The 15,707-nt window shown below is 42.0% G+C and overlaps 1 protein-coding gene across 3 annotated transcripts in view; it reads right to left on the reverse strand.

The window, feature by feature from the left end:
• RASGRF2 (Ras protein specific guanine nucleotide releasing factor 2) overlaps positions 1 to 15,707 on the reverse strand; it is a 237,898-nt gene that overhangs the window by 78,747 nt on the left and 143,444 nt on the right. The window lies entirely within an intron of this gene.

A 15,707-nucleotide genomic window follows, 5' to 3' on the forward strand; every position in this document is an offset into this window, starting at 1 on the left:
GTTTCTGAATTTGATAGCTTTGTAGTGAAAAGAGACTCCTACACTCCCTAAAGACCTACCTACGTTGAAAAAAAAAAAAAGATAACCTAAATTTGCATACCATTTTCTCCTTCTAGATGTGTTAAATCATTTCATACTTTGGCAAGAAGGTATTGAAGTATTGGTGACAGCTTTTTTTTTTTTTTTTTTTGTGACAGCTTTAAACTATAAGCAATAAGTGTCCAAAGGCTGAGGTTAGTACCTGTCATTTTTATTCAAATTTGAACAAAAATACCCTTGTTCCATAGGTTTAGCAATGCTTCTCAAGATCCTTCTAATGAAAATACCCAGTGTTTCCAATACTGCAGCATACCTGAATAAAATATTATAATCATTATGCATAAAAATTAATCAGAACCTTAAAAATCATAAATTAAATTAAACCACATTGGAAACTATTCTGGAACACATGCATGATCACAGCACCAGTATAGCTGAGTCCAGCCCTGGATATAATCCAAGATAGTACCTATAAAAATCATCCATAGGAATGTCAGTCCCAGCAGCTGGACTTGTGATATACTAGCATGGTTAAGACAATAATAGGGGAAGCCTCAAGGAACTCTTGTGTAAGAAAATCCCAGAACTGATCACAGAGGGTGAAATAAAGCAACTGGAAGCTACTCAAACATGTTCTCTGATCCGAAACTTCCTGCCTCTCCGTTCTCAGTCTACTCTATATCCAACAGAGCCATTTCTGGCATAGGTCAACCAGACAGTAGGAAAGTGTCAACAAGCAGAAAGCAGCCATAAATAAGCCCTGGGAATAAAAAAATGGGGCTTATTAATCCATTTGTCATCCTGCAACTCACACTACAAACTTGTCCTCATGTAGTACCTTTTCTTCTGATTTTTACTATGCAGGGGAAAAAAGTTAATTCTCAAAATCTCCAGTAAATTACACATAATTGTTCCTTTTTTGGTTATGAGGAAACTGATGTTCAAAAGAGCTAGTAAGTGACTTAATTCAAAACTTTAGGCTGTACACACAGGCAATCAGAGCACCTGTCCCTCAATCCACTGAAATTCATGACAGCAAAATCCACACTAGGGCAGCCCGGGTGGCTCAGCAGTTTAGGGCCGCCTTTAGCCCAGGGCGTGATCCTGGAGACCCGGGATCAAGTCCCGCGTAGGGCTCCCTGTATGGGGCCTGCTTCTCTCTCTGCCGTATCTCTGCCCCCCTCTCTCTCTGTGTCTCTCGTGAATAAATAAATAAAATCTTTTTTAAAAAATCCACATTAGATGACCTTGTCTTCAATAATGGCAACCATTTGTACAAGATGCATTCACTGGCATGTGTGACATTTTTAAGATAGAAAGTTGCAAACATAATTTGTATTATTAAGATACCAGTTCCCTATGGACCCCAAACTCAATCTCTCTCCCTTGGACTCTATCCAGAATGGTATCCAGGCAATGCTTCTGATTCACCGTATATCCAGGGATCTGCCTCAAGCCCTTTCCAAAATGATATAAGGTATAACACATAAACATCAGGGGACACCTCTCCAAGGGTGAAAGAGGCTAGACAAACTCATCTTGGAAATACATCTAGTCCCTTCTCTGGCTCTCCCCACTTAGATTTGCTGACATCTAACACTTAGCTAATTGTGAACTGAGATCATTATCATATTACTAACTTAGTCTTTCAGGCCTTAGACTCACAATTTAATCATCTGCATTGCTTCTTTCTTTTTTATCATGTCCTATATATAATCCATCACAAAGGTCTCCACCAACATTTCTTAGATTTCTTCCCCTTCCAGAACAGTCCCAATGCAGGTCCTACTAGTACTACCACAAAAACATACTGGTCTGACTCTCGCCTCTTCTGTCCCCAACTACCTGTCATTATACACAAGAATTTACTGTGGTGAATACCATAGAGTTATTTAGCACAGTTATTTCTAGGTCCCTTGATTGTGCCCAGAAACAATACTCCTTAACCACAGGATGACAAACAATTAATATCTTTTGCAGTTTTTTCACTAATTCTTGCCAATATAACAGTCAGTAGGGGGTGTAGTATGCACATATGCATACACACACATGCCACATGTGCACAATAAGTGAGATGGGAAGAGACAGAGGGAATAAGTGGACGACAGGCAAATGCATTCACTTCAGTTCAGCACTGGTCTCTCATGACGATACAGGCTAGAGATCTAATGGTAAACACTGGTCCCTATTCTCAAGAACCTTATAAATCACATGGATGAAACAGCTACTAGTCACAGCAGGAAATACTCACTGAGCACTTAGTTGGTTCCAAATGCTGAGCTGAGAACTGCCATGGATCATCTCAGTTAATCTTCCTGACAACTCTATGAGGAAGATATAATCATTATCCTCACTTTAAAATGGAAAAAAAAAAAAATGAGGCTCAGAGAGGCTGTCCTTGATCACGCAGCTGGACAATGAGAACTTAGACGCAGGCTTATTTGACACCAAAATCCACTCTCTTGGCCACTTTTCATGCCTGACCTTTTGGATACTGATTCTTAACTGCCCTAACTGATATCCCATTTTTTCTAGGCCCTCATGGCCCTTTTTCCTTGAAGAAAAAGAAATTCTTTTTCTACTGCCAAATCGCCAGACACCAGGAATTGGAGGCTGCCTTTCCAGAAAGCACTGTTCTTGAGAAAAGGCACACAGCCTCTATTTCCCACTCTCGACAGAGAACAGAAAGTCAAATTCTCAGGATGAACCATTAACTCCTGAGAGGGCAAGGGGCTTCTTGGCTGTATCCTCCCCGCACTGCATGGTGCCAGGAGCAAGAGCAGACACCCTGAGTCTGTCGTAGATCTCACCTGAACTGTCTTCCACATCTGGCAGCCTGAGCGCTTTCAAACCCAACACTGGAAGTCCACTAAGGATGGCAGGGTGATACTAAAGCTACGCTTTCAATGGGAGAGTCGTACGGTATATGAAGTATATCTTAACGTAGCTGTTTAAAATTTAAAACTGGCAGGGCAGCCAATCTTTGAAAATGAGAGGCTTCTATCTCTAAGTCACCATCAAACATAATCGAACAGCACAGTATGTTTTAAAGAAATGCACAACAGATGTATTTTTAAATTTTTTTTAAAAGATTTTATTTATTTATTTACCCAGGAGTGCACAAGCAGGGAGAGAGGCAGAGGGAGAGGAAGAAGCAGACTCCTTGCTATGCAAGGAGCCCCAACACAGGGGTCAACCATGATCTCGGACTCCGGGATCATGACCCGAGCTAAAGGCAGACACTTAACTGACTGAGCCACTCAGATGCCCCATGATAGGTGGATTTTATGACAAAGTAAATAAGTAAAATCTGGTTGGTCAGTTGGCCTTGATGTTTACCTAAAGAAATGTTTAGGAGAATGAAAAATATGTTTAAACCCCCAAAACTGTGTTCCTGTGGGCCAGTCAGTATCCAACTACCCTCCCCTCAGGAATGCTTTGGTGCTGGGCCCTGAGCCCCGTTGGGAAATTAAACACAAACAAACATGCACAGGACAGCAGGAATAAAAGGTGGTCCTTGAAATTCCTAATGTACAGAAAGTGGCTGGATCTGAGAGGGAAGAAAGTGGAGATTCAGATTTTAAAAATCTGAATTAAAATCACTGGAGGCCAATTAACTAATTGATACAAATTAATTGTCTACCAATTAATTGCTCAACTGTCTCTTGAAATACTACCGCTTTACAAAAATAACCAGGCTTCCCACTTCCCAGGCTTGCTGTGGAGGACACACGCACCATTATTTATTAAAGGGCTTTGAAATCATAAGGCACAAATGTTAGATATAGGATTAGGTCTTCATAAATCCATAATGCTAGGATAGAAAAAAGGAAATGAGAACATCACTGACAAGTCTTTAACTCTCCATTGAGGAAAGTTAAGTAGGAGGCAGGAGACGCCAGCCTGTGCTAAGACTGCTTGCTTCTGGGCGCCTGCCTCTAGAGGGGACTGTGGTTTGTTTTATGTACAATCCACAGGAATCAAGAGAACGGACCCTGGTGGCATAACATTGTTTGCCAGATGAAGGTTTATCCCAACTAAGGTGCTCCACTACTGTTTTGAATTTATTCTGAACCGTGCACAGGATCTTGAAAATTAGAAGCAAGACAAAGAAAAGTCTGTAAAGAGGAGGAGGATTATAGGCAGGTAACACCTGCAATGTTGCCACTCAAATGCTAAAACATATTTAAATACCTACCCTCAGAGTTTTTACAGCTGGTGATCCAATATCATCTGAAGGAGGAGATGGTTAGCTCCCCCAACTATTTGTTACATTTATTTAAAACACACACACCACATCACACTACATCACAATACTATTATTTTACTCTTATTTCAACTAGACTATTTGGGGGTTTTGGTAGGTTTATGGCTTCTAATTTTTGAAGCCACTGAAATATCATTTGCTTCAGTGGAAGTCTTTCAGCACTTCTCATTATGATGCTGGTGCAGAAATCGTGGTAGTATTAATTTAGTCCAATATGACAGACGCTGCCTCCACTTAATCTAACACTAGCTAATTCCTAAGACTATCACACACACCAGGGAGCGTGCGCCTATAAAAAATAATTGCAGATCCGGAGGAAAAAATTTTCTCAAAGTTAAAACACACACACACACACACACACACACACACACAAACACAAAAACCAAACCCAATTTTCAGAGAAAGCTGACTAATTGGAAGGGTGTGTGAAATACTCTGAAACTATATTAACCTTTTCTTTCAGGGTCATGCATTGAAGCCTTGTTATTTTGCTAATGTGACATTTTCTCTTGGTTTTCAAGTCCAAAGTTTTACAACGAGGCCAATAATTATACTGATTATTATCAGTAACTGTCGTTCCCTTCTTGATCAGTTGAGACTTACTTTATGCTTGTTCATCTAATCTCCTCAAGTGGATTGTCGGTTCTTAGTACAGGCAATGCCTCATATTTCATTATCTTCCCATAGCACCTGGTATGGCACAGGGTATGGCACGGAGACCTATATGACTAATTGAAGATTAAATAAAATCAAATAAACTTGTGCATGATTTAATCCAAAGACTGGGAAAGAATAATGCTTTTAAGCCAGGCAGAGATTTCTGAATCTTGATATCAACCTTTCCAGATGAACAATTGAATTTAGACCGTTTGTTTAAAAATTCAAAGCAGCTGACACGTCTCAGAGCCTTTCCATCAGAGCCAAGTGGTAAAAACCCGGCAACTAGATTTCCCACCCATTCCTCCTCCCCTGAATTTGTCTGGAAACCCCACCCCTGCAGTGTCCCTTCCTTCCTATCACTGGCCCAGTTTCTAGTCACAACATTTGAAGAGTCAAGTTTTTGGTGCAGATCCACAAAGTCAGTATATGTATATACTATATTATGTATATATAATATAGCATATTCCCACCAGTGAGGGATTTACTAGCTTTTTCAGAGCTTCATCTTCAAATTCTAAATGCCCCCATAATTCCAAGGGACCAGCTTGTCCGCAGAGGGGCCTCAAACAGGGACAGTACAATTCCCTGGGCAGCGGAGATACTAGGGTAAGTGTAATGTGTTACAGAGGCCAGCTTCAATCTCATCTTAAATGATAATTACAATTTTAAATTCAGCATTACAGACAGACAATAGCTACACAGGGAGGCTCCTCGCAGTTTGCAGAAGAGCCATTAAGTTCGTTCCTATTGCTAAGCAACAGTTGTTAAAATCAAACTGCTCTCTGCTCTCAAACAGTGGAAAAATCAGTCTATTCAATTCAGAGCACTACAAGGTGAAGGGAGAAGAGAAAGACTATTTAGAGATCTCGAAATATATGGTAGATTTATTTTTTTTCAAGATTTATTTATTAATGAGAGACAGAAAGAGAGAGTGAGAGGCACAGACACAGGCAGAGGCAGAGGGAGAAGCAGGGTCCATGCAGGGAGCCTGATGTGGGACTCGATCCCGGGACTCTAAGACCATACCCTGGGCTGAAAGTGCTAAACCGCTGTGCCATGCCACCCCGGCTGCCCCATCGAAATATACGGTAGATTTAAACTACATGTTAATTTTAGATATGTTCCCCAAATTCAAAATATTTGGTAGGGAATATGCCCAGGGCGCCCTGTCTCTTTCCAAAATGAAAATATGCTCCTTAAACTCAATGTGATTATGAATAATTTGACCATAGGTTTATTGGCTACCCTGACACTACCAGTAGCAGTTATCCATTGCTGCAAAACAATTACCCTACAACTTAGAGACTCCAAACACATTCTGGTCGCATAGTTTCTTCAGGGCAAGGTTTCAGAAGTGGCTCAGCAGGGTGACTCTGGCTTGTGGTTTCTCATGAGGCTGCATCCAGATGCCCACCAGGGTTACAATTATAGTCATCTGAAGGCTAGACTAGAGCTAGAAAATCTATGTCCAAGCTCACCTGTGAGGGTGTTGGCCAGAGGCCTGCCTTCCAGTTTCTTGCTAGTTCATGGGCCTCTCCTCATGACATGGGAAGTTTGTTTCCCCCATAATGAGTGATCTGAGACAGACTGACCAAGACAAGGCCAGTGGGCCTCTTGATGACTTAGGTGCCAAAGTCATCCATGATCACTTTTGCTTAATTTCATTAAAAGCAAGTTACTAATGCCATCCACACAAAAAGGAAAGGCAATCAAGCTCCACCTCTTGAAGGAAGGAGTGTGAAAGCATTTGGGGGCATGTTTTTTAACCACCAGACCACTCAACAGAAATGTCCATGTTCTCCAAACAAAATGGCAGCATTGCAGAAACCCAAAGAATGAAGTTTCAACCCTGCCCTATGCAAGGCAGAGATTTGGAAAGGTAATAATTCCTGCTATTCTTTTGTTCATTAGCCAGGTGCCAGATTCAAAGCTGTCACTTATTACCTATGTGACCTTAGACAATTTGCTTAACTCTCTGCATCTCAATTTCCTCTATTGGCAAGAGAATATAACACCAGTGACTCTTTCACATATCAGTTAACACATGTAAAGCTTAGAATAGTGCTTGGTACATAGTATACTCTATAGAATTATATGACTTTCCTGGTGTTGTTACTGTCCTGTTGCTAATAAGGGCAACCACTCAATTTGCATATAGAAATACCCAGGAGAGCAGCATTAGATAGGGGCTTATAAGAAGTGGGTGTCACTTTAGGAGACCCTCTGCTAAAGTCATCCACAATGATGTATTCACAATTGATAAAACAGGCTAATTACATGCTGTCAGGTTGCCTCTTCAGGTCTTCCTAGGATTTGTGAGGCCATTGGCTACAAATGCTGGAAGAGAAACCACCTGAACCAAACACTGTTGGCTGCATAAAGTTAAGGACATGTGGAGGACCTGTGCTCTCAGGGGATGTTCCTGGCAGATGAAAAGCCCATTCCTCCCTTACCATAGACTTTAGAAGTTTTAAGATTCAGTTCACCTTGTGCTGACTTGCACTATTAACTATGCAAAGGCAGTGCATTTCCTTTTTTAAAAAAGTTTTTTAAATGTATTTATTTATTTGAGAGAGAGAGTGGGGAGGGGCAGAGGGAGAAAATCTCTAAGCAGACTCCCTGTTGAGTGTGGAGCCCACCATGGGGCTGGATCCCACAACCTTGAGATCATGACCTAAGCTGAAATCAAGAGTTGGCCACTTGACTGAGTCACCCAGGTGCCCCCAAAGCGGTACATTTCTATAGATTATTTCTTCTACAACATTTAATCTTTGGCATACTACTTTGAGAAATATTGTAACTAAAAGCTTATCTCATTCTGCTTAATGCATGGAGCTGATGCAATGTTACATAATCAGAACAGTATCACTGATTATTTCTGCCAAAAGAAAATTCGCTGACTATATATTTTAAAATATATAGTCTCTTCAGAGAATCGGGAGTCCTAGGTTGATTTTTTTCTCTTTCTAATTAGTCTCCTCCAGCCTAAGATTTTTCACATTCAAATAAATGGGATTGTTTTCTATTACTGTCTTTTTCACCATGGAAAAGTTCTGGAAAGGCACTACAGGACATATCCTGAGTGTTAAAAAAAAATAAAAAAAAAAAAACTATCAGACCCCTGACAAGACTGCAAAATGCAGGGCTGGCTTCATGGTGTATAACCTGTATTGCACTGTGCCCCAAGCTTAGAAAGGCCCACACTTGGTTTAATGTTCCACTCTCACCATCTTGAAATTCTAATTTTTTAAACAAGGGGACCAGCACTTTCTTACTCCACTGGGCTCTACAGTGAATGCAGATACTCCTGGCAATAGAACATATTTCCTTGAAATTGTGCAGAACTCCAAGAGATGAGAACATACCAAGAAAAAACACAGTAGGACAGAGGGAAGGGGGTACAAGTAAGAACTAAGACAAGGGGTATTGCACAGAAAATTAAAAGATAGGGGGAGCCCCAGATGAGAAACACCACACGCATCCAGCATTTGAACCTTAGACTTCTCAACACCGGTGCTAACTTGGGTTAGATAGACAGCCTATTTCCTTTGATGCCCTGATTACCAGGAAATAGGACACGGGGAAACAAGAGAATTAGATTGAGACAGTGAGCAGTCTTTCCACGGATGGCAGATAGTAGAGCAGTGATTCTTAGCCTTATTTCTGCTTTTACACAATTCACACTGCAGCACATTTCCATCAATAACATCTCTCTGTTTTGGAGTGTCTCCCTCTGGGGGGAAGCTGATCAGAATCCTCAGGGGGATACGGGTATTTTGAAGCAGTCCCTGACTGTTCTCATTCCACCCTACCCATGTTCCATTGAGAATCACTGCAAAGAAATATCTACAAGGCATTAACTTTCTGAGTTTGAAACAGAAAATCAATTTGTGATTCCTGCCTGAAGTTACAGTTTTACCTTGTAAAACAGACACTGAGGAAAAGGCCACATTCTGTGCCTTTTTTATGAGTTCACTCAATAAATAGATAAGCTACTTAAACAGAGCTGAGTATGCTCACAAATCCTGAAAGAGATCACAGACAGCAAGGTATATGTGACATTAACTTAATTCATGGTAACCAATATCCTACTGAAAATGTAATCCAATTCTCGATACAGAGATAAACGCTTCCTCTGACCAGATTATATCATTGTACTTAAGGCCCTCATTTCTGCAGTCCAGTGAAAGAAATTGCAGATCCTCAATACCAACTGCTAGCCAAGTAAGAATCTACCCACAGACGACTAATTTCACCAGGGCTCATTTCTCTGGAGTCACCAGCTGCTGACCTGTCAGGTGAATGCCAGGTGGACCTATCAGTGGGAAGAAGATGAAAGAAATGGGTGTTGTGGACAAAGACAGGATCAAGAGTCAGTAACAATATTAAGTAACAGGTTTCCCATGACCTGGTTCTTTCTGAAGCAGATGTGGGATGAAAGGTACCATCAGGGCAAAGAAAGCAGAAACTTGGTAGTGGACAGATTGGAGTGAGCCTTATTCTCAGTAACTGCAAGAATCCGGGCCAGGCTCTCCACTGATCTGGGTCTCACGCTTGCTTCAGAATCTATCAAACAAGATGGAGAAAACTGGTCCCTGCTGTTATTTCCACAGTGTGTATGAGGGGGGCGGGGGGAGGTGATGATGAGCAGCCTCCAGATCTTTCAGATAAGATTACCCAGTGAAAGCAAAAGTGGTCAAGTAGAAGAGAAAAGATGGACTTCCTGTAGAACAGCTTGGCCCAAGGCATAGGAAACAATCAGGGAGGGCACTTAGGGATCGGGAGTCCATTGTTAGTCTGTAGGCATGTCTCAGGAAATCCTTTTTTTTCTTAAGATTTTATTTATTTATTCATGAGAGACACACACACAGAGAGAGAGAGAGAGAGAGAGGCAGAGACACAGGCAGACGGAGAAGCAGGCTCCATGCAGGGAGCCCGATGCGGGTCTCGATCCCAGGACCCCGGGATCATGACCTGAGTCAAAGGAAGACGTTCAGCCACTGAGCCACCCGGGTGCGCCTTGTTCTGGGAAATCTTATCTGTATGAACCTCCACTCTAGATGTTAAGTGTCACAGGAACCCGGAGGTCACACACTAGTGCTTCACAGTCAAATGTGGTCCTCAGAAGTATTTTGTTTGACTTGGATGGCATTTTTTTAAAGTATGAATTCACTTCTAGCATTTAAAGACAGATTTCGCATAAATATCCAACTTCCTGGCTTTCCTTTAAAAAAGAAAAGAAAGAAAACAGATGTGACAGCCCCAGTCTAGAACCCGTCATGGCAAAATCATGGAGACGGTGGCTGACCAGTGGCTACCTCCTTGACACATGGCATCAGCTCTCCAGCCTCTCCTTCAGTTACCTGCTTGGCTCTAAAATGGACGAAACAGTAACGCAATCAAGTGGCAATTGGGCAATGTGAGTGAATCAAAAAAGTGAACAAGCACAAGCAACTATGTTGTACCTTTGCTGAGTAGAGACAGTAATAGAGGAGAACGGTCCCATGGAAAGGACAGCACAAAGAAAGGGAACTTGGCAATGCAACACGGTGTGACAGGGTGCCCAGGCCAGCGGGAACAGCGGTCTGGGTCTACTTGAGACCAAAGACACAGGACGAGCAGAGGAGGCGTTCCATGTGGTCTAGCTTGTTATGGGGCACGTCCCCCAGAAAAGAATGCAGTGACCACAGAACATGGACATTCCCAGCTGCTCTGCAGGCTGGTACAGTTAAACATGTCACTTCTCAGGTCCAAAATTCTTATTCCAGGCAGTGTGTGTCCATGTGTGTCTGTGTGTGTCTGTTTAAAAATAAGACTTGGAATCATTACTAAGTTAAATTTGATTTATCAAAGCTCTTTATTTTTCATTCATAACAGTGATAGTAATGTTTTACAAAAAAGATAAATTAGATACTTTTATCCCCCAAACTTTCAAGTATGTATCTTTGATGAAATCATGAAAAAAAATTTTTTACATAGTTTGGGAAAAAATGGAAAATATGTCCCAAACGAGGATACCTCCAGTGGTGGAGGGGGGTGTAACTAACAAAGTCATTTATATTTAGGAATAAATGCAACAGAACAAATGTAAGACTTATATACTGAGAAATAAAAAATATTGCCGAAATGAGAACAGATCTAAATAAATAAAGACATTCCACATTCATAGATTTAAAAAAAGACCAAATATTGTTAGGATTGACAATTCTGCCCAAATTGACCTACAAAATCAATAGAATCGCTATAAAAATTCCACGTGAGACTTCCATTTTCAGCTCTGACATGTAAAGAACTTAGTAGGTGACAGACACATTTGTCTCTACTACAAGTAAAAGATGGACAAACTGAAAATCAGTGATGTTTCTTGGACACATCAGAAAATTGAGGTTGCAGAACTAACGACCACCCCCAAATCTAGAGGGATAGGTGCATCCTGAGAGACACAGCTGATATCTGCTTCTCGGGAGCAGAAGTTGCTGGAGCCATGAACCGGAAGCAACACCGAATGGTCAGTGGCTGAATGTGGACCAGCAGCAGAGCGGGAACTGCTGAAGACTGCCTTCTTAGGGGGACCCCACACTATTTCTGGCTCTTGCAGGCAGAGGGGGAAGAGCACCGTTATGAAATACGCCTAGAGCCTTCTCTGTAAAAAGGTCTATTCTCCAGGGAAAAAGACGGGCTAAGCCTTACTCAGCTTGGGGAAGAGCATCCCTCCCACTCCTGTCTTATCTATGGAGAAAATAATACAGTCTAGGGGGGTCAGGGCTTCAGTGAAACACATTGGGAATGCTACAACCAGAGAAGGAACACACACATGAAATCCAGAGTCCAGCAGTTTCTCAGCTTGGCTCCCTACTAGGATCACCTGGAGAACTTAATATCCTGATGCCCAGCATGGACCCAGACCAGTCAAGTCAGAATCTCCAGGGATGGAACCAGGTACCAGTATTTTAAAAAAATATTTTATTTATTTATTCATGAGAGACACAGAGAGAGAGGCAGAGGGAGAAGAAGCAGGCTCCATACAGGGAGCCTAATGTGGGGCTCGATCCCAGGGCCCAGGGATCATGACCTGAGCCAAAGGCAGATGCTCAGCCACTGAGCCACCCAGGCACCTCTGGGTACCAGTATTTTTAAAAACTGGCCCAAGCCAAATTCACACCAAGTTCAGATCTACTATTGACTACACAGGCTTGAGTGGTTTGACAAAAGAGAAAACAGATAATGAATTATCTACTTTACAAGTACCAGATAATTACCAATAAAAAACTCACTATTTCCCTAAGCAATTTTAACTGTACCATTAATTTTCCCATAAGTACATTCGACCATTCCTCAATTTTGTTAATTTACCTTGACTTGCAGAGAACAGTAAAACATATAATCTGCTCACAGATAATCAAGAGTTGCTTGTAGTACCTCCATTGCCATTATTTCTAGTCTTATAAAAATAACCCATCTCACATTTCCATATTTCATTTTAGATCATTCCATGAACTCTATAATTAACCCTAGAGCTTCAGGTGTGTAGTAAGCACCATGATGCACCCTGATATGTCTATTCACTGGATGTGCATTTCTATTCATATAACTATATCCAAAGTGCACCTGCAGATTCCCTGTATCAGCAGCCCTCTGAAATGCACACATTTTAATTTCTACTTTAATGCAGAGCTTCTAAATTTGAGATGCTTAAAAATACATTGCAACCAGTATAGAGACACACAAGACCTTGCTAATTGTCCTTCATCTACATCTTGTATAGACTTAAAGCTCCACTACAGGAAAGGACACTTCCTGAACTGATGATGATTGTTCCCACCCTCACCGCCACTCCCCAAGTAACAAAATTTCCTATAGCTGCTGTAATTCCAAGAATGATCTGGAGTGGATTCATAAGCAGATTTATTAGGAAGCCAATGACACTTAAGTTTTAGGGCCTCCCATCGGGTATGGGCTTCTTCCAAAGCCCTCAGAGGTGTCCTAAAGGTTTGTACTGGTGATTTTATATTCTTTTCCTTGAGCTGATTGTTTGAGTGTTAGGCCCCCAAATTTTGGATCCTGGGGCACCTGGGTGGCTCAGTGGTTAAGTGTCTGTCTGCCTTTGGTTCAGGGCATGATCCCGGGGTCCTGGGATCGAGTCCCACATCAGGCTCCCTTCAGGGAGCCTGCTTCTCCCTCTGCCTCAGTCTCTGCCTTTTTCTGTGTGTCTATCATGAATATATAAATAAACAATCTTTTTAAAAAAAAATTCCGGATACCACCATAAGCAGGCCCAGTGTAACTTGGCTGCCAATCGGAAGGCAAACACTAAATAAACTGTTAAATCTTCAGACTGTGAAGTTAACCAGAATTGGTTTAGGGTTACAATCATACCCACGGAATTGGATTTCTTTGTCTCTAATGAGGAACCTCCAAGAGAGGTAAAGGGATACAGGAGAGACTTATCCACCTTTGAAAAGGGCCAAGTTCTAGGTCCTAAAGAAACCTGTGGGGAAAACCCAGGTTTTTCCAGTGTGCATGGAAATTAGGCAGTCCCACACCCGGGGAGTGGATCCCCAGGCCACAGTCCACAAATAAAATTAGCTTTCTATGCATTTAGGGCCAAGTGGGTGCTACTTGTCTGTGTCTTTATAAGGAAAACTTTCTGTCTGCTTTCTCGCTAAATTTGAAATTCCTGTTAATGAAATAGCAAAGCCTTCTAAGCAATAATTAGGAAGAAATGGCTTCACATGCAAATGCCTGGAGTGGACATTTGAAAACATAATCATTGACTGACAGATCTAACCCAGAGTCGCCAGACTTCTGTGTATTAGGATGGGGGTAGGGGTGGGAGTAGGCAAGTGGGAGAGGATGAAAGCAGGAGTGCACCTGAAGGGAGCCTGAAACACGGAGGCCCTCTGCGACCACATGGCCTAACCGGGCATTTCCTTCTTCCTGCCCGGGGCTGGGACACAGCAGAGTCACACTGACAAGTGGGCCCACGATACAGGTAGAGTCGTACAAGCAGACAGGAGGCCTGCAAAGGCTGATGTAAGCGTGAAGGTTCACATGCTCACACAACCTTCCCTCCTGCTTGCCTGGGCAACTCTCTGCAGCGAATCTGGGTCAGTGATTCCTGGTTCAGAAAGTGGATACAAAGTCTGGTTCAGGAGTTAACTGCTATCTGGCACTCTCTTCCCTTGAACACTTGTCCGTCTGGCTCTAGCCCTTTCCAGAGCAGCTCAGACTCTCCCTGGCTGGCCAGTAAGTCCAGATTATCTTCTGCACACTTCCCAGTTTCTGCTCCCAGTCCACCTTCCTCAGCCACCTGAGTACCCAACTCTCTGGCCAAGTTCTCCAGGAATCCCCTGGGTGGGAGGCCAGCTCCACCGAGCGGCTGAGCCCCCGGAATATACTGACCCCCAGTCCAAAAGAAATCCCCTCTCTTACCATCACTAGCCACTGCAACTGACCCTTGTGCAACCTGCCACCCTTACAGCAGGGCCACAGCCACTGTCAAATCAACCCTTTATTTCTTTACTTCTAAACTGAATCATGTGGCACCAGACCACGTTACAGGCAACATCAGCAACACTGAAATAAAGAAGCAGTCTGCTCACCCAGGATCAGGCTACCCTGCCCCTAGCCACACTGGCTGTGGGCAATCACTATCCATCCCTCCTTAACTGGCTCACTGAAGAGAGCTTTCTTCGTAAAGCTATTTCAGAAGTATGGAAGAAGCAAGAAGAAAGGCGGCAGAAACAGCAATGTTTAAATGGTGCACAAGAATTGGCTGTTTTGGTTACTTTATCCTCTGGCCCATTATGCGTGCCCAAGCCAAAGTCAAGCGCCATTCTCTAAAGCTTGTTGGAATTTTGCTGCAATCCCAGGTGAAAAAGAAGTACTTTCCTCCTCCCTAGCCTCCAGCAAATGCAGAAATAGGCTCATTGTGAATTAACATAAAAACTATTTTCCCTCATGAGCCATATTTAAATTAAAAAACCTTCGAGGAAGCTCTATACTTCACTTTTGCCAAAGACAGACTAGTTTGTGAGATGGAGAGACAGAGGAGAAGCTCTCCACAAATCACAGTCGGTAACCAATTCTGCTGAGAGTAGAGTGATGACTACTGCATTATTTCACCAAAGAAATGTTCATTTTTGTAGAATGGAGGCAACAACAGAAGTCAATTGGATGGACAAGACATCAATACTATTACCATAACAGGCTGTTTTGTGTTATGGTGATGGGCATTTGGGGGAAAAGTTTTGAGAATAATTAGACAAAAAAAAAAAAAAAAAAACAAACCCAGCTTTCCCAACCACATCCAATGCAGCATTTGTGGCAAAATAGTGGAGTAGAATGACATGAGTCTGCAAAGATTTCCATTCAGTTGAGATATATATCTATATCTATCTATCTATCTATCTATCTATCTATCTATCTATACACACACACACACATATATATAATGGAATATAATTATATATGTAATTACTATGGTAGTTCATGTTCAGTATAGAACATCTCTCTGTTCTTACTTCAGTTTAGGAAGAATTCACACAGATAGTACCTACCAGCTACTATTGTTGAATACAGGTTCATAGGCTTTGGCATTGGGAGTTTTTTGTGGTGGGTGAACAATGGCTAATTAACAAAATACACACTCACTCATGGTTCTACAAAGCATGATGATCAGAACCCATTGGGTAGGTTTAGGTGAAGACACTGACAGCACCAAGGTGGTTTAAACCACATA

This window comes from Canis lupus, chromosome 3 (genome assembly GCF_003254725.2).
Source record: "Canis lupus dingo isolate Sandy chromosome 3, ASM325472v2, whole genome shotgun sequence".
NCBI lineage: Eukaryota > Metazoa > Chordata > Mammalia > Carnivora > Canidae > Canis > Canis lupus.